At 38.2% G+C, this 26429-nt stretch overlaps 2 pseudogenes; both read left to right on the top strand.

Moving 5' to 3' along the window:
- The window catches only part of LOC138399495 (cytochrome P450 4F2-like), an 859494-nt pseudogene that overhangs the window by 212451 nt on the left and 620614 nt on the right, over positions 1-26429 (top strand).
- On the top strand, positions 20487-21419 carry LOC138380876 (olfactory receptor 7A10-like; annotated as a pseudogene).

The following is a 26429-nucleotide window of genomic DNA, read 5'->3' on the forward strand; positions in this document are numbered from 1 at the left end:
AAGATTAAGATTTTGGAGCACTTTGAATCTCAGATTTTCAGATTCAGGATGCTCCGCCCATAGTATAGATGCTCCTTGACATACAGTGGGGTCCTATCCTGATAACCCACCGTAAGTGGAGTATATCATAGGACAAAAATGCATTTAAAACGCCCAATCCCCCTAAGCTACTGAACATGATAGCGTAGCCTAGCCTACCCTAAACATTCTCAGAACACTTACATTAGCCTAAAGTTGGGTAGCATAATCTCACACAAAGTCTACCTTATAATGCAGTCCTGAATATCTCCTGTACCACATATTGCTAGCTTGCAAAAACATCAAAATTTAAAATTCAAAACATATTGAAATTGAGATGGTTTCACACCATTGTAAACAAAAAATTTTAAGTTGAAGCATCATAATTATATCAAAATTGCAAAGGTTTTACACCATTGTAAAGTTGAAAAATTGTAAGTTGGGTCATCAGAAGTCAGGGACTATCTGTATATAAGAATGTTTTAGGCAATATGAAAAGTCTCACCGATGGTATATTTATTGCATTCATACTGATATCACTCGCTACTGGCAGTGCAAGTCCTCTTGACTTTATGGAAGAAACTGAATTCATAAAATTAATGATTTTGGTATTAAGATTTTAATAAGGAGATTATGATAGCCTGAAAAGAATATTTTATATATGCCACATTTTGTTTATCTATTCATCCACTGATGGACATTGGGGTTGTTTCTGTGGTTTTTGCTATTGAAAATAATGCTGCTGTGGACGTGGGTGCGCAACTCTCTGAGTCGCTGCCAGCAGTTTATGATATATTTTACAATTCTAAGAAGAGATTTGAGGAATGATTCTAGAATTCCAAAATTCTCCTGTAATCTAAAACTGTCCAGTGAGATTTTGAGAATAAATTGCTTTTAATGTTGTGATTTGTATTCCCCGTCAAGAATGGGAACTAGGTCATTATGCGAGATTGTTACTCTGAAGGGATGTGCTTTTCTGTTTGGGTTTTAAAACAAAAGAGATGCCGTGGCAGGCATTACAGGGCAGCACAGTGCTCCTGGCACCGGAAGTTCAGAAACTAACTTTTTCCCTTTCACATGTGTTCATCAGTCTTTTTAAGGCTTAAAAGTATGATCTCAGAAAAGACTGGTGTGTATTGGAGGATACTATAATAATTTATTGATGAGTAGTGAAAACTATGTAACTGTTTACCATGCAGAACAGGAGTCTTGTGTCATCGTGCTCTCCTTTGTAGGAATGAAGATCAGGTGACTTCCTTGTGAGGACTAAATTGGAGCAATGAGGCAGATACACCTACTAACTAGTTTCTTTAAGTCACGATAGGAAGATTGATGCAATTCTGTTTACAGATACACCTATCGGGGAAACTAGAACATTGTTGTTGACTGGCCTTTCTCTTAGGTTTCATATAAATTGGTCACATTTTATTAGCATAGTTTTCATATAAGTGACACGACAATATTTTGATGATGAGTCTTCTGTGAGTGAGGACGGCAGGAGACATGCCCTAAATGTGTGTCTTACAGGAATAGATTAAGGCATCAAAAATTGAAAAATTCGTAAGAATACTCAAAACCTATTTAGGTTATTGAAAAACAATGGGGGATTTTCTGTAGATTCCCATAGAAATGAGTTAGAAATATGGCCTAGAATTACTCACCACTTTGAGGTGTACCCTGTGAATCAAAAATGCCATAAGAAACAGCTTTGCACCAACTGAATCAATAGCCTTAACTTCTTCACAAAGCTCTCATCTCATGAATTCCTAAGCCAGAGACTGCCTGGGTTAAGGCATTCAATGGACACAATTTTGAGGTGAAGAATCTAGATTGGGAAGACACAATCCTCCAAATGACAGAGCATCTGAAAGAGCTTTACAAGACTTCATGTGGTCATCTCTCTATGGAAAAGGAGATTATTCACAAGGAAACAAAGGCATATAATAAATAGTCTAACACTCATGGAAAAGTTTTGCATTATAAAAAGAAAAAAAAGACAAAATATGCTGGTCAACAGCCTAAGGGTGAGGGTGCCCCCAAGATTAGAATATGACACTGCACCCAAAGTAGCACAATAGGAAAACACATAGACTGTAGAAGAGTAGCTGTATCTGTCTGCACAAGTAATCCACGGCAAGGAATGTTGCTGAGTGTGTGGCTGAGAACATTGTCCGTGAGAAGTGAACGAGAAGGAGGAGCCCTCAGTAAAGAGGTCAGGGCTGCAGACATAGATCAGGGAATCTGGGCTAAAGCCTTGATATTTAAGGGGCTCTGAGAGAATTTAAAAAGAGGAATAGGAGGAAACATCAGGGGTGCTGCATTTAGAAATAAAGTGGGTCAGAGGAGCAGAGGAGAGGATGGGGTCAGTTGGTGCTGAGAAAAAATCAAATTAAGGACTAAGAATAGGGCCTTGATGGCCCTCAAAATGTTTTAATTGGAAGTATAGGATTGAAAATCAGATTTTAGTATGAAAGAAGACAATGATGAAAATAGATCTCTGGATGAGACTATGTATTAAAGAATATTAGAGTACATCTAATCCCAGCCCTTTGGGAGGCCAAGGCAGGAGGATCACTTGAAGCTTGGAGTTCAAGGCCAACCTGGGCAATATAGCAAGACCCCGTCTCTACAAAAAATTAGAAAAAAAAATAGCCAATCATGGTGACACACACCTGCAGTCCCAGCTACTTGGAGGCTGAGGCTGGAGGATCACTTGAGCCCAGGAACTCAAGAGGCTGTAGTGAGCTGGGATGGTGCCAGTGCACTTTAGCCTGGGTGATGGAGTCAGACGCTATCTCAAAAAAAGAATATTAGAGTTCAATGGAAGGAGAGAAACAGGATGATAGAAAAACCACAAGAGACCACCCATGGTGGCTTATGCCTGTCATGCAAGTACTGCGGGAGGCCGAGGTGGGAGGATCACTTGAGCCCAGTAGTTCCAGATAAGCCTGGGTAACGGGGTAAGAATTCATCTCTATAAAGAAAATAAAACAATTACCAGGAGTAGTGGTGTATGGACTGTACTTCCAGCTACTTGAGAGGCTGAGGGAGGACAATAACTTGGGCCTCAGAGGTGGAGGCTGTAGTGAGCTATGATCATGCCACCGTAGTCTGAGAGACACAGTGTGACCCTGTCTCAAAAAAAAAAAAGAAAAGAAAGTAAAAAAACAAAACAAATCAAAACCCCCAAATTAGAAAACAATAAAAAACTGAAAAGCTATAAGAATCAGGCAAAACATACATTATTAATATAGAGAAGACTTAAACTTTATTTTGTTTTGTAGATTTCTAGAGGGAAGGTGGCATCTGTTTTTCCCTTTAAATATTGCAGTTTCCATCAGCATTAAAACTAAATTGGTCTTTCAGATTAATGATTCTCCCTGGAGAATTACTTGATTATTAAGACCAGTTTGCATAAAACAAGAACATTAGGAAAAGAAAAAAAATTGATTTAGAGATTAGACCACACTCTTGAATTGTTCTTAAGGGACATAGTTCAATTTGTAAGAATTTAAAATGACTCTGTTTTTCTTTGAATTATCAGATTACATGAGTACCAAAATAAGAATCATTCCTTTTTTAAAATTCAATTTAATATTGAATTACATTAACTAGGTGATATTGATGATAAACATTTTAAATTTCTGCTTTTTTGCATATTTAAAATTATTCTCTGAATCACTGACTCAAAACTTAAAAAATGCAATAACTATTCATATTATAATTATCTAAAAATTTGTGCTTTCAATTTGTTTTAGACACAACCATCATCTCAGATGGAAACTCAGATGGATCTCAGCGTTACATATGGGGAATCTGAAGTCTTCCCAATAGTCTCCCCAACCTCTCATCAAGACGATTTTGATGAAACCACATTTAGAAGACATAATCAACTCTATGTGAAAGAATTAAAATGTAGAAAATCCTCATCCAGTGAACTAAGCAAGTAAGTCAAAATATGGAACCATAGAAAATAAAGTAAGCTCATTAATTTGCCTCAGAAACATAAGTTTTGGTAAAGGAGGCTCACGAGATTAGTTGGAAGGGAAAACTAGATAATATCATTTTGGTAAATGATGTTTGTGAAATTACTTTTGACATATTGCTTTAGGGTAGTTCATGTCTTTCTCCCTTTGTCTGGTTTTATATACCTTTTCTCCATGTAATACCATGTAGTTAACTTGATCTCTTAGTCCTTGTTTGAAGCTTTATACTTCAGACAGTGCTATTGTTACAAATTGCTTGCCAGCATTTCCCTAAGTAGAAATGCTAATGAGTTTAACTGCCTTTTGGAAGACAGAACTTACACCGCAACAGTCACGTGCTGCTGCGGCTGCTCTCTCATCATATTCTGCCACTTCGTAAATCACCTTCCCTTGATTGCGATCTTCGGTATCGTCACTAGTGGGCACCTTGGGACAGACTATCCTGTGTAGTTTTCCACTCTACGCAAAGGCAGACTTGTGAAATATGGAAAGATTAACACAGGGATGAAGGGGTGGATACTTCACAAAGTGGTTAAAAGTGATACATTGTTCAGCCTGAGGGTCAGGTGTGTGGAAGACAGAAAGGACAGGTCCCACCTTGATACTTGGTAACAATGTTGGCAGCTCATTTTCACTGGAGCTGCATTAGCTCTTTTTGATCACCAGCTCAGTGACCTCATTTTCCCCTAGAAGTTGTTGCTCTGAACTATTCCTCACTGCCAAATACTTCATTTTTCCCAGATAATGGGTGAAATGTACAAGGGCGGTGAAAGCAAGTGATTGACAATGTCTCTGAGAGATTTTTTTTAAACCTCTGAACTAATTTACTAAATGAAAGTATTTCTAGCTTTCTTTAAATTTTAATATTTTATTGTGTACATTTAAGGAGTACAACATGATGTTTTAACACATTTACACATCACTACGTTATTATGGTTATTACAGTCTAGCAATTTAACATATTTATCATCTCACAGTTACCCTTTAAACACAACCATTTCCAGTGGCGTCCTCAAGAGTCTTACAGAGAGAGCCGTTCCAGCAGGCAGCAAGCGCTGCCTGTTAAGCAGTGCATCATTGACGGCCGTTTGTCTCCCCGCCATACTTTGTCTGAACTACTTGCTTATTAGAACTTTCTCTAGAAATGAATGTACATCTATGAAATGATTTTAAAAGTATGATTGCAAACAGTAGGCACGCTCTGACATATATTCAGTGTTAAAACACTGTTTAATGGGAAATTTTATCTACTTATGGCAACTTTATAAAGTGCAAGTCATTTAGGAATAATTTACAAAAAAATGAAATACTAACCATTTATTTTTGCAATCTTCATAGAGCTCATCAGACTCTATCAGCGGTCGGGACTGAACTGCTTGAGGAGAAACACAAGAGTTCTTAATATACCAGTCCTACTGTGTGTGGCCAGTCCTACAGTGCTAACTGTGGACACTTAGATTACTCTGGGACATAGTTTGAAAGATACTAAATATGAGAGAACCTGTGTACTTAGCTAAAATTTGTTGATACGTTGTTGTTTTATATATTATGTTTTCATATACTTATATTTAAAAATGAAAAAGTATAAATGAAGTTTCAGATATGCTCTTTGTATTAATGTTGCACTTGAAGCTACCTCTGCCATGTGTAAACCTAATCTGTACCTGGAAATAAACAGAAAGGAACAGTGTTTTTATTAAAAGTGGTTTATGTATTTTACTCCATAAGACCAAGTAGCTTTTGATTTGGTATTATGCATAAAATGAAGATTATCAGTTTATTAAGCTTTTTTATTTTTTCTGGCAACATTCAGTCTCTCCTAAGCTATTGCTCCACACACTTCAGGAGCCACTGAAGGCAACTTGTCTAACTGAATAGGACAGGGATTAATATCGCCAAGAGGTTTTTCTCTCCTTTTTGCTGTGATCTTTGCCAGGCAGTGTAGTAAGTCACTCAAGTAGGGTCAACAATACTATATTTCTAGTAAGAGGAAAAATGTGTGATTCAATGGTAAAATAGGAATAAAATGAAAGGGACTTTTAACAAGTCCTTTAATATTTGCCAGTTTTCACTTATGAATATGGGCAAAACCACCCCAGCCTCCCACCAACTACGACAAAACTGGACCCATCAGAAATCGAAACACTGTCACTAAGCGCTTGGGTGGCCGTCCCAGAGCAGCTCCCTCTCCATTGCCTGGGTCTGTCCCTTTTCCCTCTGTTTGACCTGGTATCTCTTTCCCAACGTCAGTTGCCCTCAGCAGTCATTTGTGTGGTGACATATTCAAGGGTCAGTGAAAGGCTGGAAGAGACTTGATGGAGGCGGAGGACACTCCAGGGTCGGAACAGAGGCCGCTACTTCCAGCAGCTGCTCTTTAAGAGTTAGGAGAAAAAGATGGCCTCTAGTTAAATTTGTTATGCCATGAGACTTCTCTATCTAGAGAGAGATTTCTTCAGTGCAAAGGTAAGCAATCTGTTGAGAAGAGTATTTCATTTTTATCTAAGTGAAATGTGTGTTATGCAAGTCCCTGCGAAAGGGGTATAAAGAAGTAATAAAACCCATCACGCATATGTAGGAAATACTCAGGAGAAGAGCTTTTGGGGGAAAGGTAAGATGATCATACCTTAGCAGTTCCTCAGTTCAGGTCAGGTAAAGATGTACATTTTACATAGTGTTTCTTAATTGTAATAAAAGATTCTTTCAATGAAGCCTTCTCCTTTTATATCTGGTATTAACATTTAATTTTTGCTTTTGTGAGGCCTAGCTAGTAGTGTTATTGTCACATTCACACATTTTATAAAGCCTGTGCTTTATGTTGTCACAGAGGTGTAACAGAGAACTGTCTCTCAAAATACTAGGAAATCTGTTCACCAAAAACCTTTGTCTTGGCAGGCACGGTGGCTCAATAATGCAGCTTTTTGGGAGGCCAAGGTGGGGGGATTGCTTGAGGCCAGGAGTTCTAGACCACTCTGAGTAATACACTGAGACCCCATTTCTAAAATTATTTTTAAAAGTTAAAAAACATAATCTTCACACCTAAAATTTATAAAGGCATTGGCTATCATATTATCATTACCACCATGACATATTACTATGTTCAGTAGAGTCTGAGATCCTGTTCTTGGCATTTAGTGAGAGAATACTTTTATATGAAAGAGTCAAGTAAGAGCACTCTAGATGGGGACACTTGTAATATTGTTGAAATATTTTCACACATTTCGTCATTTTGTCGCTAACTCTAATTAGTCATATATTTAAAAAATTGATAGTGATTTCTGAAGAGAAGTCAAAGTTACAATGAAAGAGTAATAGATTCTTTTCTTTGTTTCTAATCCTACAAAGTCTTGTATCAAAGAAACTATGGTTGAAAACTGACTTTAATCTATATATATTCTTTTCTTCAAGCAGATTTTCTAAAATCTTTGTGTCTATATGAATAAAGAAATGTTAGTAATAATACAGATAGCATAATATTTTTAATTTTTTGCAGTAGAATTTTCATAGGAAATTATGACAGTAACACTTTCTTCATGTGTGTATTTAAGATTCTGTGCTGAAAAATTACTAGCATAGAACATACCTTAAAATTCTAATTTTCAAAAACTGGAGAGTGGAAAGTTCACTTTAAGGAAAAAATCCACTGAAATTTAAAAAATGATTAAACTTTTATAAAGAAGAGGGTGCTGCTAAGAATGACAAAGAAACACATTCATTGCAAAATATGACTTGAATTATTTAACCTTTCTATTAATAAGAGGAAACATCACTCTTCTGAAATGGTGTATATTCAATATACCAATATTAACTGTATTTTTATCAGAATAATCTAAACAATTACACAAGATGTTCTTTCTCTGTTACATAAACTTAAAATAAGTAGGAATTTTATTTTACTCATCTGAATATCTTTTTATTTAAGTAATCTGAAGTTAGCTCTAATCTGTAAAACTATTCCTTCATTAAGGCCACATTTTGTAAGCAATGTATTATTCCCATGATAATTTCTCTTGTTTAACTTAAACATTGTAGTAATATTTGTCTCATTTCAGATACAGGAGTTGGGAGGAAGCATAACTAGAAACTAGAAGAAGGTACGTTGCAGAAATTTATTAATTAAATTGAAAATAGTTGTTGATTTCTGAAATAAACTGTAAATAGCAAGTGGAATCCCTTTCTGTTGCTTGGTAATAGATACTATATTAAATATTTTTTCTATACCATGCTGTTTTGGTTACTATAGCCTTGTAGTATGATTTAAAGGCTTATAAGGTGATGTCTCCAGATTTGCTCTTTTTGCTTAAGATTGCTTTGGCTATTTCTGCTCTTTTTTGGTTCCAAATGAAGCATGGAATTATTTTTTCTAGATGTGTGAAATATGACATTAGTACTTTGATGGGGATTGCATTAAATCTATTACTGACTTTGGACAATGTGGACATTTGAACAATGTTGATTCCATCCACCCATAAGCATGGGCTGTTTTTCCATTTGTTTGTGTCATCTGTGATTTCTTTCATCAAAGTTTCTTAGTTCTCCTTGTAGAGATCTTTCACCTCCTTGGATAAGTATATTCCTAAGCATTTCATTTTCTTTGTAGCTATTGTGAATGGTATTGAGTCTTTGATTTGACTCCCAGCTTGGCTCCTTTTACTATATACAAATGCTACTGGTTTGCGTGCACTGACTTTGTAACCGGAGACTTTGCTGAATTTATTTACCAATTCTCGTTGGTGGAGTCTTTGGATTTTTTAGATATAAGATCATATCAGCAGCAAGAATCAGTAGTTTGTCCTCTTTCCTGATTTGGGTACATTTTATTTTTCTTTTACCTAATTGCTCTGGCTATGACTTCCAGTACTATGTTAGTAGAAGTAGTGACCATGGGCACCCTCATCTTCCAGTTCTTAGTGGGAATGCTTTCAACTTTTCCCCATTCAGTGTGATGATAGCTGTGGGTTTGTCTTATATGTCTTTTATAGTTTTGAGGTATATTCCTTCTATGCCTGGTTTCTTGAGAGTTTTTAATCATGACAGAGTGCTGGATTCTGTCAAATGTTTTTTCTGCATCTATTGGGATGATCATATGGCTTTTGTTTTTGCTTCTCTTTATGTCCTGAATCATATTTATTGATTGACATATATTGAGCCATCCTTGCATTCCTGAGATGAAGCCCACTTGATCATGGTGAATTATTTTTTGATGTGCTATTGAATTTGGTTGGATAGCATTTTTAAGGATGTTGGCATCTATATTCATAAGGGATATTGGTCTGTAGTTTTCTTTTTGGTATCTACCCTAAAGAAATCACTTTATCAAAGAGACACCTACACTTGAATATTTACTGCAGCAAAATTCACAAGTGCAAAGATGTAGAATCATCCTAAGTGCCCATCAATTCGAGTGGATTAGTAAAATGTGGTATATATACACTGTGGAGTACTACTCAGTTGTAAAAAGGAATAAAATAATGTGTTTTGAAGCAACTTGGATGGAACTGGAGACCATTATCCTAAGTGAAGTATCTCACGAATAGAAAAAACACATTTATTCTCTAGTAACTAGGAACTAATCGATGAGAACGTATGGGCAACAGAGAGACGTAAATGTCATTGGAAATCAGGAAGGGTCATGGGGAAGTGATTCTTGTGAAGTTATTTAGCCTTATCTCTTGCCTCTTACCATACTCTGCCCCTTTGCTCTAGCATCTGGTCAACCTAAAGCACTTAAAATTCCCCAGTGTTCTTCTTCACCTCCAGGTCTTTGCACTGGCTTCTTTCTTCTATCTGCCATACTTTCTCCCTATCCTGTGGGTATCAATCTATGTACTGTCTCCGCCAAAAACAAAACAAAACAAAAAAAACCTATAATATTGACACAAACATAGGATGTGTTCTGGTACTTCTCTGTTTTATCCCTGTCATGGTATCTATGAGCAGTATGGAAATGGGCTCTTTCTGTGTTTTTTCAGGTTATAGTATACAGTTGTTGAAGGGTGGACTGTATCTCCATCTTGTAATTCCAGTGCTGGCCATATACCTTAGCACAGGGTTGTAAAATAAATGAATAAAAAATGAGAACAGCAGAAGCTCTGCTGCTTTACCACAATGATATTAATAATTAATTCAGTGTGCAACTATGGGCAAATTGTACTTAATAGTAACTTTGCAGTGTATATACATATTTTTGATTCTTACTAACACTCCTAAAATTCTCAACTCCTTTTTACTGACTTACATTTAGTTAGCTGTGTGTGACTATCTTTTAGATGAAGAGTATAATTCTTTCTTTTTCTTTCTAGCTGCTTCTGAATTTGCATCTGGATCCCATATATCCTCTCCTCTAACCTGCTGATGAGCTCAGTGTAAATAAAGATCTACTTTGAAAACCACATTAAAATATGTACCCATTTTATGGAAAAAAATCTATGATCTAAAAAATAATAAAATGTTATTCCTGGGCTGTTGACATGATGTTTTCATTGTTTCCCATTAGATATATCACATGGGAGAAGCTTTATGAAAGGAAAGTGATTTTGTACTATATATGTCTGATGGAAATTTACATAGTGTTTTAAATGATGTTTCTTGCCTTCATTAGCTTTTCAGTGATATTTCAATTGAAACCAGTGTCATTGAGTTTTAGATACTAAAACTGCCTTCATGTCAGCTGTTTAAGCAGCCAAACAACCAAGTTGTCATTAATATTTTAGTGGACTTAAGTCATGGGTTATTTTTGTTTTACAATTTTCATCACTGTATGTAGTGATAGATTTAGATTTAGACAGACATCAATTTGGTATAATGGTGCTGTGGTCATTGTCAATGTCTGGACGTATTACAATTATTACAGTGCCATGAAACTTCTAATTTTGAGCACTGATTTATATAGATCTTTCCTTATGGAAAAGATCACTGGTGGGATTATTACTTCATTTCACAGTTCATGTTTATGAAAGCATTTATCGTATTCAAAGTTCTGCGTTAAACAATGCTAATGATCAGATGTAGAGCATGACCAAGTACTAATAATGTGTCATGAGCAGGGGTTGGGTGATAACCTTTTGACTCTGAGGTTCCAAAAAAAGGAAACAATTCCATGGTATTAATTGAAGACCCTGTGACTGGGATGTACATCAGTTTTCTTATTTAATTCTTGTAATAAACTTTCTGAACATTATTCAGTTAGTACCAATTTGATGGCAGGTACACGTGGTGCTTATTTTTCCATTCTTGTGATACCTCACTTTGAAGGATGGGCTCAAGCTCTATCCAGGATAATATGAGAGGTGCTACATCACCATTGTGTTTTGTAGTTGACTACTCAGCCATAAATATATGTTCCATTGTCTTTAGTTACACTTGTTGGGGCACAGGATCATTGCTGCTGTCACTAGGAGGATGTTCCACTGCACAGAAGCTTTCTCAGGGCCCCCTTCATGCCCCTGTTCCTCAGGCCGTAGATGAAGGGGTTCAGCATGGGGGTGACTACAGTGTATGGGACCGAGGCAACACCCCTGTCGGAGAAGCGTGTGTCCATGTGGAACTGAGCTAGACCCCAGGCAGGTCCCACAGAATAGGCAGACAACCGAGAGGTGAGACCCACAGGAGGAAAACACTTTATACTTCCCCCCTGCTGTTGAGATCCTCAGGACAGAAAAAACAGTTGGAGAATAAGAGAAAAGAATCCCAGCAAGAGGAAAGAAGCCCATGTCACCGTCACAATGTATAATATGACATTATTGATGGAGGGGTCAGAGCAGGAGAGCTGGAGAGCCTCAGGGAGCTCACAGAAATAGTGTGGGATTTCAGTGACTGCACCATAAGAAGCCGCAACACGGTCACTCTCCGAGGAAGGGCCCCCAGGATGCTGACAAGCCCGGTGTGGACAAGCACCTGGACACAGAGCACTGGGTTCATGATGACTGTGTAGTGCAGGGGGTGACAGATGGCCACAAAGTGGTCATAAGCCGTGACCATCAGAATCAGATTGTCCAGAAGTCCAAAAACCATGAAACAGTACATCTGCGTGAGGCAGCCGGCACCGGTGATGGATTTGCTCTGTGCCTGGATGCTCCACAGCATCTTTGGGATGGTGGCGGAAGTGAAACAGATGTCAGAAAAGGACAGGCTGGAGAGGAGGAAGTACATGGGGGTGTGCAGGTGGAGTCTGAGATGGTGGCCAGGATGATGGGCAGGTTCCCAAAGACGGTCACCAGATACAAAGACAGGAACAGCCCGAAGAGAACAGACTGAAACCCTAGCTTCTCAGAAAGTCCCAGGAGGAGAAATACTGGAAGCCCAGTGTGGTTTTCTGGTTCCATTTAAAGGAAATGTCTGCAAGAGAGACGAGAGAGAGAGAGAGAGAGAGAGAGAGAAGCAAGACAAAATTAACCACCAACCGGCATTTCAGAACTGTGGTCCATATTTGCTGGAACCTGATGTATTGATGAGATGATGCCTTTGCTTTAACGACCTCTTCTCTTCTGTCTGTCAGTGTGGGGTTTCCAAATGCTGCCGTCTCCTCCTGTGTCACTCCCGCTAACTGGAAGATCTAGACACAAAACCTAATTTTGCACCCAAGGCTGACTTCATCTGTTCAACTGCCCTGACACCTGGTCAGCCAGCCTTTTTTTTCCTCAAATATCTTTTGAATTACTTTTGTGGTTTACTTTTAAATTCCTTTATAGTAATAGTAATTTTAAAAGTCATGGATCCATATATAACTTCTGTAAACAGTAAGAATGCCATGATGTTTTCTACACACTTGATTAATTAACAATGTATTGTTTATTTCAAAAGAGCTAAAAGAGAAGACTTAAAATGTTCCCAACACATAGAAATGATAATTACTTCAGGTGGTAAATACTTTAAATACCCCGACTTGCTCATCACACATTCTATACATGTAACAAAATATCACATGTGCTCTGTAAATGTGTACAAATATTATGTATCAATAAAAATGTTTTAAGTATCATGGATCAATCATCAAAGAAGAAATTGTATTATCAGCCAAATTTATCTCCCACGAAAGACAAGATGTCAAATTAGTAGTTTTGAAATCTCACCTATTTGCAATGTATAAAAATTATTCGGAGCCCTGTGAAATAACTATCCCAATGAATTTTAAGAATCAGTTTTAACCCTGATACCAAAAGACAATGTCCTGCTATGATAGCAGAAGTGTAAAAAAATAAAACCCACTCATTACTCTAATTAGCAGAAATGCAAAAAACTCAAAGTAACTATAAAATCCTTGTATCAATTTGTCACTCATACTAAATATGATGACCAGGTAGCACTCAGCACAAAGAAGCAATGAACATTTCATATTGGTAATTTATTATGTTACAGAAAATGGGTAGAAATTTGTCTACATATAATAGGATCATCTTAATAAATACAAGATTCTGCAAGGAAATATCTTTGAGAAAACTGTAAACAGAAGTATATTTCTTAACCATGATAAAATAGCTTCCTTGATAGTCAGCTAATATCAGCCCTGACATGAAATTATTTGAGGGAGCTTTCCGAAGCTCCTATAGAAGACAGATACACCTACCACTACTGCTACCCAACACTTTTTCTGAAATTTCAAACCAATGCCACTAAGGAAGGAAAAGCAATCACAGCTTCATATCTTGGGTAAAAGTCGATTGATCACATTTTTGGATAAAATTGGTAACTTAAAATCAACTGAAGAATGGTCTCGAGTCCCATCCAGATTAATACAAGAGGTGTTAGTTCACCATTTTTTATGGCTGAGTAGTATTCCATGGTACTCATATACCACATTTTATTTTATTTATTTATTTTTATTTTTATTTTTTTATTTCAGCTTATCATCGGGGTACAAATGTTCAGGTTTATTGCCCATGCCCCCCATCCCCCCGAGTCAGAGCTTCAAGCGTGTCCATTCCCCAGACAGTGTGCATCACACTCATTGTGTAGGTATACATCCATCTCCTCCCCCCACGCCCCACCCCCCACATCTGTCCGGCCCCCAATTGGTGTTATTCCCAAATGTGCACTTAGGTGATGAACAGGGAAACCAATTTGCTGGTGAGTACATGTGGTGCTTATTTTTCCATTCTTGGGATCCCTCACTTAGTAGAATGGGTGCCAACTCTCTCCAGGGGAACAAAAGAGATTCTATATCACCGTTATTTCTTATAGCTGAGTAATACTCCATGGTATACATATACCACATTTTACTAATCCACTCATGTATTGATGGGCACTTGGGTTGTTTCCACATCTTTGCAGTTGTGAATTGTGCTGCTATAAATATTTGATTTATTCTTCATTCTATTCACCCATTCCATTTTATAGTTTACTGCTCTTTGATGCTGAGTAGCATTCAATCCCATGGTTATATCACAAAGTTTTCTTTTAACCCCTTCACCTGTTGAACATTTGGGATGTTTCCAGGTTTGAACGATTATAAACAAACCTGCTGCAAACATGACTGTACAGTCTTTGTGGGGACATATGTTTTCATTTCGCTTGTGTAAAAACAGAATAGCTGGGCCTTATACTGGGCATATGTTTGAGTTTTACAAAACTGCCAAACTGTTTTCCAAAGTAGGCTGCACCATTTTTCACTGACGAAATAAATGTGTGAGAGTTCTGGTTGCTCTATATGTTCACCAACACTTGGAAATGTTATTCTTTTTCATTTTGGCCACTCCATTGGGTGTGAAGTAGTATCTTACTGTGGTTTTATTTATTTACATGTTTTTTTAGAGGTGAGGTCTCTCTATGTCACCCACGCTGTCCTTGAACTCTGAGCCTCCTCAAGTGATCCTCCCACCTCAGTCTCCACTACCTCTGCTGCAGCTGGGCCAGGGTGGGAGCTGGGAATATGGGTGCTTTTGTGACCCCCGAAAGACAGAGACTGCTGTCACTACTGCGAGAGGGAGGTGTCGGCAGCTTGTGTGCCTGACAGCTGCCTGCCTCTGCTAATCTCATTGCGAAGTGGGCCAGGGATCCCCCTCCTGTCTCGGGCCCACAGTGCAACCATCCTGCATGTCCCTGGAAGGCAAGTGAGTCCAAGGGGAAGTAACAGACTGGATTCACCCCACAATTAGTGCGGTGTCCTGGGAACAGAGAATGCAGGAAAAATATTCCTTTTGGGGCAGAGCAATGCCCCAGAGGGAAATGATATTTTCAGAGTTGGAATAACAAGACGGAAGTGTGCCTCATGAGCAAACAGACAAAGCGGTATATACCTCCTCTGCTTTTGGCCCTCAGCACATGCAGCCTTGGGCTGGATGGAACTCGGGTGTTTCTTCTAAAAGTCCTAAATCCCACTGAGGTTCTAACGCTTTACCTTTTCCTCCTGTCTTGTCTGGGGACAGAGCTTCAGTTTCCGTCATCAACCATCCATGTGGAATTCTCACTTCCACATGGAGACCTTCCTTTCAGAAAACCCATCAAGGTGGGTCTGAGAGCCCTGTAGGTCTTGTAGCAAAGGGTTGGGGAGAATGAAAGCCATGAACACGTGCCTGAGGTCCCCTGAGAGCCAACCTAGCCTTCCCAGAGTGGAGACATTGCTGTCATCGTTTGCTTGTTTCCTTTATTAATTAATTGATTCATGTATTAATATTCATTTATGGTGCTGAACTCAGCAATGGAGGGCTATTTTTTGACAGTTAAGTAATGGAATCCCAACTATATAAGAAAATAGAAAGTTAAGGAATGGAATCCCAACTATGTGTTTTGCTTTCATATGCTGGCTTGAGAATATTTGTATTAGTTTTCTGTTGTATTTTTTTCAATATTAAGAACTGGAGTTTTTCACCAATTTTGGCATTGATCATTTAGTTCTTGTGTGAGAATCAATGTATTTGAAGGGATTGTGTAAAAGTTTATGAATTTTGTGTAGCAAAATCCATCCATCAATCATGTTGCATTCCTCACATTACAGATGTAGAAAGTATTTCTGCATCATTTGGCTAAACAAATTGCCTTTTATATATACATTTTCAACTTGTTTTCATACCTCTATTATTCCTTGTTGTGCTTCCTGGCTTTGTGTATTCAATCAGTTTCTAGATTTTGTATCATTTTGGCCCTAATTTTAAAATCACCATTATCTGACTAAATATGTCCTTTATTTCTCAAAAACATATTTAAATTTATATATATTTATGTGAGATGAAATTATAACATTAGAACTTCTTCCTTCCCGTATTTTAACAGATTTCCTGCCATATTCTTTAATTTCCAGGATATGGGTGATTTAATCTTGAATTAGTGCCCCATTTTGATGTCATTAAATTATTACTATCTTATATCTTTCTATAAGGTTTTTCAGATTTTCATGTTGTTTCATACAGTCCTTCTGAAATCACTCTACTTAACCTCGCCGAATCCTCACTTATATACTCTGTTCCACAGTATTTTAGTTTCTTTTAAGCCTTCTCTTTGCATATAATGCACAGGTGTGCATTCACCCAGTGTTTATACTAATGCATGAATAGCTTCACAAGCATATCACAAATGCTCTTTGTGTTTCAGTGTCTTTTTTAAAGATGTTTTCCTTTTTTGTTATATCAATGCTATAAAAATATTTTGGAATTTTTGTGCTAAAACTTTGGTTCTCACCTGGGGGTGATTTTGGCCCCCAGGGGACGTTTAGCAATGACATGTTTGGCTGACGCCTTGGGGAGGGGTTGGCAGAGGACAGGGATGCTGGTAAACATAACGCAGTGCACAGGACAGACTCAATCGCAATAAACGAGCTGGCCAGGATTTAAGTAGTGCTGGAATTGAGAAACTTTGAGTTAATGAGTATCTGAATTTTAAATATTTACAGCAGTATCCAGATTGTTTTCCCAAGATCTTATAACACTTTGCATTTCTGTCAGCAAGATTAGAGAGGACCCATTTGCTACCTGTTTAAAAGTTCCAACCCCACTCAATGTGGCAGCTCTTTATGTATTTTTCACAGGCTGACGTGTTTGAAAGAGATTTCTTGCTGTTGTCTTAAACTGGATGTCAGCAAAGATTCATGTACATGACCCCCATTTTGATTTGTATATAATGATATGCCCTTTTTTCCTACAGTTATCAACACTTCAAATGGTTTTTTTTTTTTTTTTTTACAGATTATTGTTTCTCCATTGATTTTAGGGGGACATATTTGGACATAAAAAGTCTTACCTTTTGTTTGGTTAAATATATGTCTATCTTCTTACCTCTGCAGTTCTTGCCTTAGTTAAGATGGTCTGCCTACACATAGATTTTATACATAATTTGCTAGATTTTCAAGTAAAAACTATTGTTTACTTTTGCACCAAGGTTTTTAAACCTGCTAATTCTTTGTAAAATGTGAGATGGAACAAAATTCATTGTCTTCCAGGTAGATAGATATTTATGCCAGCTTTTATTCACTAATCCAGCCCTTTCCAATTAAAGTGAAATACACCTGCTCATATATTAAATGTCAATACATACTGAGGCTTATTTCCTGATACATGTAACAGATAATAAGTATCTTCTATGTGCCAGAACATTCTAGAAATGTTATATATCATATAACTTTATGTCTTGGTCTTTGCCAGTTAAATATTTAATCAATATGGTGCCATAAATTATTCTTATTTCTATCTCATTTCAGTTAATTTTAAGGTTCCATTCACTTTTGTTTAATACAGTTGTTCTGAAATCACTATATGAGTATTTAGCCTGGTTTATTCCCCTGAAGTTATTTTTATTTCATAACTTCCTATTTTAATTTTTTCTACATAATGCACACACATTAAATACCTTTGTGAAAATACAATGTCAAACAAAGAGGCAACATTCCCGCTCATTTGGATCTTTCAGTATAATGGTGAAGAAAGTACAATGTACTACAATATATGTGTATATGATGTGCTAGGTGCATATATATTTAGTATTATCATATCTTCTTTGTGTGTGTGTGTGTGTCTTGCTGAATTGCTCCTTTATCATCGTATAATGACTATCTTTGTTGTTTTTAACCATTATTGATTTCAAGTCTATTTTATCTGATAGGAGAATGGCTACACCCGCTCACTTTTGTTTTCCACTTTCAGGGAATATTTTTTTCCATTCCTTTACCTTGAGTCTTTGAGAGTCCTTGTAAGTTATGGGGTTTCTTGGAGACAGCATATATTAAGGTTGTGTTTTTTCATTCATTCAGCCAACCTATGTCTTTTAAGTGGAGCATGAAGACCATTAATGTTCAGTGTTAGTATTGACATGTGGGATACTGTTCTGTTCATCATGTTGAATGACACCTTGTTGTTTTGTTTTCTCTCTTGTTCTGTTTTATAAGAGTTGTGAGCCTTAACTTTCAGTTGATTTTATGCAGGTGGGTATCTATTGCTCTGTTCCATGGATAGTGCATATTGTGTGGGAAAGTCTTTATTTCTTTATCATTTATGATACTTAGTTTCACAGGATATAAAATCCTTGGCTGGCAATTGTCCTGTTTAAGAAGACTAAAAATGGGACCCCAATCCCTTCTGGCTTATAATGAGAAGTTTGCTGTTATCCTCCAGGTTAATGACTATGTGTTTTGGAGATGTCCCAGTTGCTATGAATTTTCCAGTGTCCAATGACCATCTTGAATCTGGATATCTGAATCTCTAGTGATACCAGGGAAGTTTTCATCAATAATTCTCTTGAATAGGTTTTTCATGCTTTTTTGCTTTTTCTTTCTCTCTGTGAGAGATACCTATAACTCATATATTGTCTCCTAGTACATACTCCATATTTCTCTGAGTGATTGTTTATTTTTCTTAATTCTTTTTTTCTGCTTCTTTGACTGACTGGATTAGTCCAAACCCTTGTCTTCAAGCTCTGAAATTCTTTCTTCTGCTTGCTCCAGCCTGCTGTTGAAGCTTTTTCCTGTATTTTGAAATTCCCTAAATGACTCTTTCATTTCTTTAAGTTCTGTTATCTTTTCTTATGTTGTCTATCTCTTTAGAGACTTTTTCATTTTTTTCATTCATTTTCTGAAATAGTTTTGGCTTCGTTGTGTTGGTTTTCAACATTCTCATCAATCCGATTCATCTTATTTGCCATCCATATTCTAAATTCCATTTCTGACATTTCATCAATTTCTTTTTGGTTGAGGTCCATTGCTGTAGATCAACAGATCCTTTGGGGTGTTGAATGAACTTGTTTTTTTCATGTTTCCAGAGTTCTTTTCCTGGTTTCTTCTCATCTGTAACCTCGTCTCAGCTCAGGGCAGATAGGTTTGTGGTGTACCTGTTCTTCTTTTCTGGGAACTCTCCTAATTAGTGAGAAGAATGAGACAGCCCTAGATGGTACCTTTGTATTCTACTCTGGAAGATTGACCTGGCAGGAGAGGGACAGATGCCCTGAGAGCCTGTAATGCAGCTGTTCTGCATTGCCACATTTGCCTGTGGTTTTTCCATTCCCCTGTGGTTGTCACAGTCCAAGCCAGTGCCTGGGGATCTTCACATGGAGTGGTGGATTGGTCTTCAGGCCACTGTTGTAAGCTTGGGTGGGGGGCTAGGTGAGTTCTACTCCATGGAGGCAGCTGTTGCAAGAGATTACTCTGCCCTGATCTCCCCACGGTGGTGGCAGTTGCTGAGTGAGGCTATCTAGGCAGTGGAGGTAGATGTCAGGGCTGTGGATATTCAATCCACCAAGGTCCAGGTGCAATGGTAGCATATGGCGGGAGGCAGCTCATGGTGGGTCAGTGCCACAGTGCTGGACCACGGGTGAGAGGCATTGGGCAGCATGTGGTGACATGGTTTTTTGTTTTGTTCTGGTTTGGTTTGGTTTTTGCTTGTTTTCTTTCTCTGTCATTAGACTGTAGGGATTTTTGTTTTATAGCACCATTCACTCATTGTCTAGACAGTACCTGGAATATGTCAAAAGTGAATTTATATTAGTGAAATATTTTCTCACTGAAACTGGAGAATACATGCCCTTTGAGAAAGACAGAGAGTGGGAAAGAAGTTCCTAATCAGAGATGACAAGGGATCTCCTAAGAGGTACCAGATTCACACACAAAATACAGAAATTAACTGCTCATAGAATGGAGGTTCCCAGAGGCTGGGCAGTTGTGGGAGAGAAGAGATGTTGGTCAATGGATACAAAATTAGAGTTAGGAGGAGTAAGTTTAACAGATCTATTGGACAGCATGGTGGCTAGCTAATGACAATATATCGCATTCACCAAAAATATTGAGAATGAATGTTAAGTGTTTTCACTATAAAAATGATGATTATGTGAAATAATACATATATTAGATAACTAGATTTAGCCATTCCATAATGTATATATATTTCAAAACACCATGTTGTACACACTACAATTTTAACTATCAACTTAAAAATAAATAATTATTTTTTTAAATTAACTTCTTGACTATATAATATAAATGATGGCACTTCTGATACGTTTGTTACGTATGCTTGTGTCCTGTTCTTCTTGTGTCCTATTCTTTTTCTCTTTTGTAGTCACGTCAACCACATGGATCCAGTAAATAAGACACATATTTCAGAATTTCATCTTCTAGGATTCTCAGAGGACACAGAACTGCAGCCCGTCCTCTTCGGGCTGTTCCTGTCCATGCACCTGATCACTGTGCTTGGGAACCTGCTCATCATCCTGGCCACAATCTCAGACTCCCACCTGCACAGCCCCATGTACTTCTTCCTCTCCAACCTGTCCTTTGTAGACATCTGCTTGGTCTCGACCACTGTCCCAAAGATGCTGGTGAATATCCAGACACAGAACAAAGTCATAACCTATGCCGGCTTCATCACCCAGATGTACTATTTCTTACTCTTTGTAGGACTGGACAACTTCCTCCTGACCGTGATGGCCTATGACAGGTTTGTGGCTGTCTGTCACCCCCTGCACTACACGGTCATCATGAACCCCAGCCTCTGTGGACTGCTGGTTCTGGTGTCCTGGATCACACATCCTGCATTCCTTGCTAGAAAGCTTAATGGTGTTGTCACTGTCCTTTTGTAGACACTTGGAAATCCCCCACTTTTTCTGTGAAATTGATCAGATAATACACCTCACCTGTTCTAAGACCTTTTTATTCATCACATGGCGATGTATTCTCTAGCTGTAGTGCTAGGTGGTGGAAGCTTTGCTGGTATCCTTTATTCTTACTCTAAGATAATTTCCTCCACACGTGCAATCTCCTCGGCTCAGGGGAAGTACAAAGCATTTTCCACCTGTGCATCTCACCTCGTGGTTGTCTCTCTATTTTACTGCACAAGCCTCGGGGTGTACCTCAGCTCTGCTGCTACACACAACTCACACTCCAGCGCAACAGCCTCGGTGATGTACGCGGCGGTCACTCCCATGCTGAACCCCTTCATCTACAGCCTAAGGAATAAAGACATAAAGAGGGCTCTGAAGGATTCTTTGGGAGGGAAACTAGAATAGGTCCAATTGTCCTGGGGCTGAAGGTAGACCCATGATGGCAGGGCCCAAAGCCCCAGAGCCAGAGATGGCTATTGTTTAATCAGATCACGGATGTAGAAATTATTCCTTCTCTTTATTTCCTGAAGTTTCCATTTCTTTGAACTCAACTGCTTTATCAAATTTAAGCAACTTCCTTTATGAAGGTTTCTGCTCTCTCTGATATTAAATAGATTTTTTTCCCTCTGTCATTTTCCTACCTTCCCAAGATTATTCCTAACCTTGGGTCAGAAACAATTTGGAGATTCCTATTTGTTCCAAAGAGTGATGAGTTGTGGTAGACCTTTGGAAGAAACTGCAATTGACAACTGAGGTCATTTATACAATTTTATTGGAGAAGAATTTCTGAGGCCACAGTTTTTTTCATTTTGTGTCTGCCATTTTTTTTTGTTGTTAATATGTTTAATTTTATGGATACATCACAGTTGTACATATTTATGGGGTATATGCGATGTATAGATACAAGCATATAATGTGTAATGATCAAGTCTGAGTAATTTGGCTATCCATCGCCTCAAACATTTATCATTACTTTGTGTTGGGAACATTCCAAAACTACTCTTCTAGTTATTTTGAAATATACAATAAATTACTGTTAACTGTGGTCACCCTATTGTGTTACTGAATACTAGATATTTTTCCTTCTACCTAACTGTATTTTTGCACCCATTAACCAAACCCTCTTCAACCCCCCTCCCCACTACCCTTCCTAACCTCTGGTAATCACCATTCTGTTCTCTACCTCCAAGAGTTCAAATTTTTTAGCTTCCACATATTGAGTGTAAACATGCGACATTTGGCTTCTTTCACTTAACGTAACGACCTCTAGTTCTTCTATCCATGTTGTTGCAAATGATAGGGTCTCATATTTTTTTAGGGCTGAATTGCATTCCATTGTATTTATATACCACATATTCTTTATCCATTTGTCCGCTGACAGACACTTAGACTGATTCCCTGTCTTGACCACCGTGAATAGTGCTGCAATGAACATGGGAAGGCAGGCATCACTTTGGTACTCTGATTTCCTTTCTTTTGGATATATACCCAGCAGTAGGATTGCTGGATCATATGGTAGCTTTATTCTCAGTTTTTTGAGGAATCTCCATGCTGTTTTCCATAGTGGCTGAACTAATTTACATTTCCACCAATAGTGTAAGTGCGTTCCCTTTTCTCCACATCCTCACCAACATCACCAATCACAGAGAAATGCAAGTCAAAGTCACAATGAGCTATCATCTTACCCCAGTTAAAATGGCTATTACCAAAATGACGGAAAATAACAAACTTGTCATTCATTTCTCTATCGCTACTGTAACTGCTCCTCCTGATAATGTAGACTTTAACACACTAAGGTGTTTCATAGCTGGGCATGGCATTTTACTCTCCTCGCTGGAATCCTGTCCTCTTTCGGCTCAGTGTCCACAGTGCCTGCTATATTCCCTGGTAAAGAGTAGGAAGGCAAAAATTGCTTTTCAAATGTATGTTCCAAGTGTCGTCTACACAGAAAGAAAAATTTGCATGAATCAATTGACTTCATATGGCTTTATAGTCAGAGATGACTGTAAACACAATGTAATAAAATTTTCAACCATATATTGAATTACTATGGAAGATTTGTTTTTGATGATTTATGTCTACTCCTCGAAGGGTGGAAGTTTGGTGTCCACATGTGACAAGGTTTGCTCATCCAAGTGAAGGATTTGTTGTCATGGTCTATATTATTTTATCGTACCCTCTTGCTGTTTCTACTTGAAAATTCCAGTGCTGCTGCAAATAGAACTTTTTACCTTGTCCAGAAAAATATTTTTCCCTTTAACAGACTGTGTCATAAGCATTAAAATGCAGGTGAGTGGGCAATATGTGTATTTACTCTACCACCAATTTCTTCACTTCTTTTATGATCTAAACTCTTTTCAACCATCGTGGTCAAAGACAACTCACCCGAAAGCTTGAAATCCAATAATCCCTCTGGGAATGGAGACTTGTGATTCATGGTCACAAGTTCTTCCTACAAAATTACACACATCCTTCCAACCTCCTGGTTTCCTGAAAGGGAATCCTAATTGTAGTTTCTTTTTCATGCAGTTATCTGGGGAAAAAACAAAACAAAACATGAATAACCAGGTAATCATGAATGCTGCCTTCAAATATCAGAACAAGTGTAAAAGAAAAAAAAAAGGAAGCAGCAGATTATTCTGAATGTCCTCAGTTCCATTGGCATTGATTATTGTATCACTAAGATATTACTGCATAATAAGTCATCCTGATAGTAAATGGTTTAAGATAATGCTTTTTCTAGTGCCTGGGAGTCTATGTTGGAGAAGTCTTCTGGTCTCTGCTGGTCTCCTATGCATCTTTGGTCAGCTGTGAGTTAGTTGGAGTTGTTCTATTAATGTTGTATTTGTTCTCTCAAATTTGGGGGTTTTCTGTCTGTAGGCTGCTCTAGGGAGACCATGGTTGGGACAACTGGACACAGCTCCACATAATCTCCCCTGCCACGGCAGGCTAGCCTGGACTTGTCCATATGGCAGAGGCAGGGTTACAATTAAGACATCAGCAGAAACACATCTAGACCCCTTGAGGCATACTGTCACTTCCACCTTATTCTATTGGCCAGAGCAAATTTAAAAAAAAAAAAAAACTAAACTAAACTAACCTAAATGTAGCCCAGATTCAGAGGTAGAGAAATAGACTCCACCTCTCGACGTGAAGAGTCACAGTCACACTGTGAAAGTCATGGATATAGAGAAAAGCAGTGAAGGGGACGTCTCTGCAAATGGTCTACCACCATGCAATTTTCAAGTCAATGGATGAACTTTTATTAGATCCTTCAAGACGCAAACCTTGAAGAATGATTCCTTCCACTTCCATCCTCAGCAGTTGAATACATCTCTTGGAGAACAGAGTGAGGAGCAAATGACATGTTTAATAAGAAGCCATGAAAATTCCACTGCTAAGATATAAAGACTCCCCAGATATAAATGTCCCCTTACTGACCCTCCCCTCCAGCTTACCACTATTAGACTAAGAAGAAATAAATGTTTTCTTTCTTTTAGATACCTCATCATGTCCATGAATCTTATTCTGACACATTGGTTAATGAGCTGGGGGAACTGTTGTTTCACTGATAACATTTTAATGACGCAGGAGAGCCCCATAAGTGATGCAGGGAAGTAGAGAGGAGGGAAGGGTGGACTTTTCCTGCAGAAACTCCAGGAACACAGAGATGGACGTGCCATGAGCAAGGTCTCCAACTAGAGCCTTCTTCAACAGTGGAGGGTCCTTGGGTTTCTCTCAGCCCTACCCTGCTCCTCCTTCACTATTCTTGTCTCAATTTCTGGGTCTTTTCAATCTCCATAGCATGAGCATTCTTCTGTAGGACTGATCTTTGCTCTATCTTGTCACGCCTACCCCTGTTACATTTCTTATAATATCAATAGAGGCATGTGTAGCCCATTCTTTACATGGAGGAATTGTTTTATTCAAATATTATATTCAGCTCAATGAATTTCTGCAAATTGAATACAGCTTAGGAACTCTCTCACCTGTGCTACGTTCTAGCACTCTCTCTCACCACCCAGGTAACCACTATTATGATACTAACATTACACATTAGTATTGATTCTTCTTGCATTTTACACAGAGGAATCATACAATGTCTTCTTTAACGTCTGCCTTATTTCATGAGTTCATCCCTATTATTGTACTTGGTTGTAGAGCAACCATTCTTATTGGTGTATTGTCTTCCATTGTTTGACTACACCCATTTTTATGTATCCCATTCACAAGCCAAGTATCTGCTGTGTCCAGGAAGTGCATCTAACCCACAAAGATACTTTCAGACTCAAAGTCAAGGGTTGTAAAACAAACTTCCAGGCAAATGGAAGCCAAAAGAAAGTGGGGGTAGCTGTTCTTACATCAGAAAACATAATCTTTAAAATAACAAAAGTAAAGAAAGACAAAGATAGTCACTATATAATGGTGAAAGGAAAAATCCAACAAGAAGACTTAACAATTCTTAATATTTATGCACCCAACACAGGAGCATCCAGATACATAAGGCAAACCCTGTTTGATCTAAATAGTATGATAAACAGTAATGCCAGAGTAGGTGGGGATTTCAACACCCCACTGACTGAACAGGACAAATCCTCCAAGCAGAAAATAAGCAAAGAAACAATAGACTTAAACAGAGCTCTAGAACAAATGGGTCTATCAGACATCTACAGAACATTCCACTCAAATAAAGCCAAATATATATTCTCATCAGCTCATGGAACATTCTCTAAAATCAATCACATCCTAGGCCACAAATCAGATCTCAACAAACACAAGTTTACACTATATTGTTATTAACTTAGTCACCATGATGTACAATAGATCTCTAGAACTTATTCTTCCTATGTAAGTGAAATTATGTGTCCTCTGACCAACGTCACCCCAATCCCTGCACCCCTGTGCAGGCACCCCACCCTGCAGGCCTACTCTGTCCCACACGTGTGCTGGGCCCTGCATGCACTGTGCCCTACAGGCCTGCTGCCTCCCATGCACGTGCCCATCCCGTGGGCCAGCCCTGCCCTGTGTGCACACCTTGCCTCGCCAGCCTGCCCTGCCACCACAGCCCGTGACAACCAGGGGAATGAGGGAGGCAGGGCAGAGCAGCAGATTTAAAGCTCACAGTATATCCGCACCTACAGTACATCACATCTGCAAAGATGTGGAATCCATCTAAGTGCCCATCAATTCATGAGTGAATTAAGAAAATATGATCTCTATACATCACGGAGTACTACTCAACCACAAAAAGCAATGAAATCATGTCATTTGCAGCAACTTGGATAGAACTAGAGACCACTACTCTAAGCAAAGTGTCTCAGGAATGGAAAAACGAATACCGCGTGTACTCTCTAATAATTGGGACTTAAATAATGGGCACACATGGACACCAAGAGATGTAAAGGTCATTGGAAT

Source organism: Eulemur rufifrons, chromosome 2 (assembly GCF_041146395.1).
Source record: "Eulemur rufifrons isolate Redbay chromosome 2, OSU_ERuf_1, whole genome shotgun sequence".
Taxonomy (NCBI): Eukaryota; Metazoa; Chordata; class Mammalia; order Primates; family Lemuridae; genus Eulemur; species Eulemur rufifrons.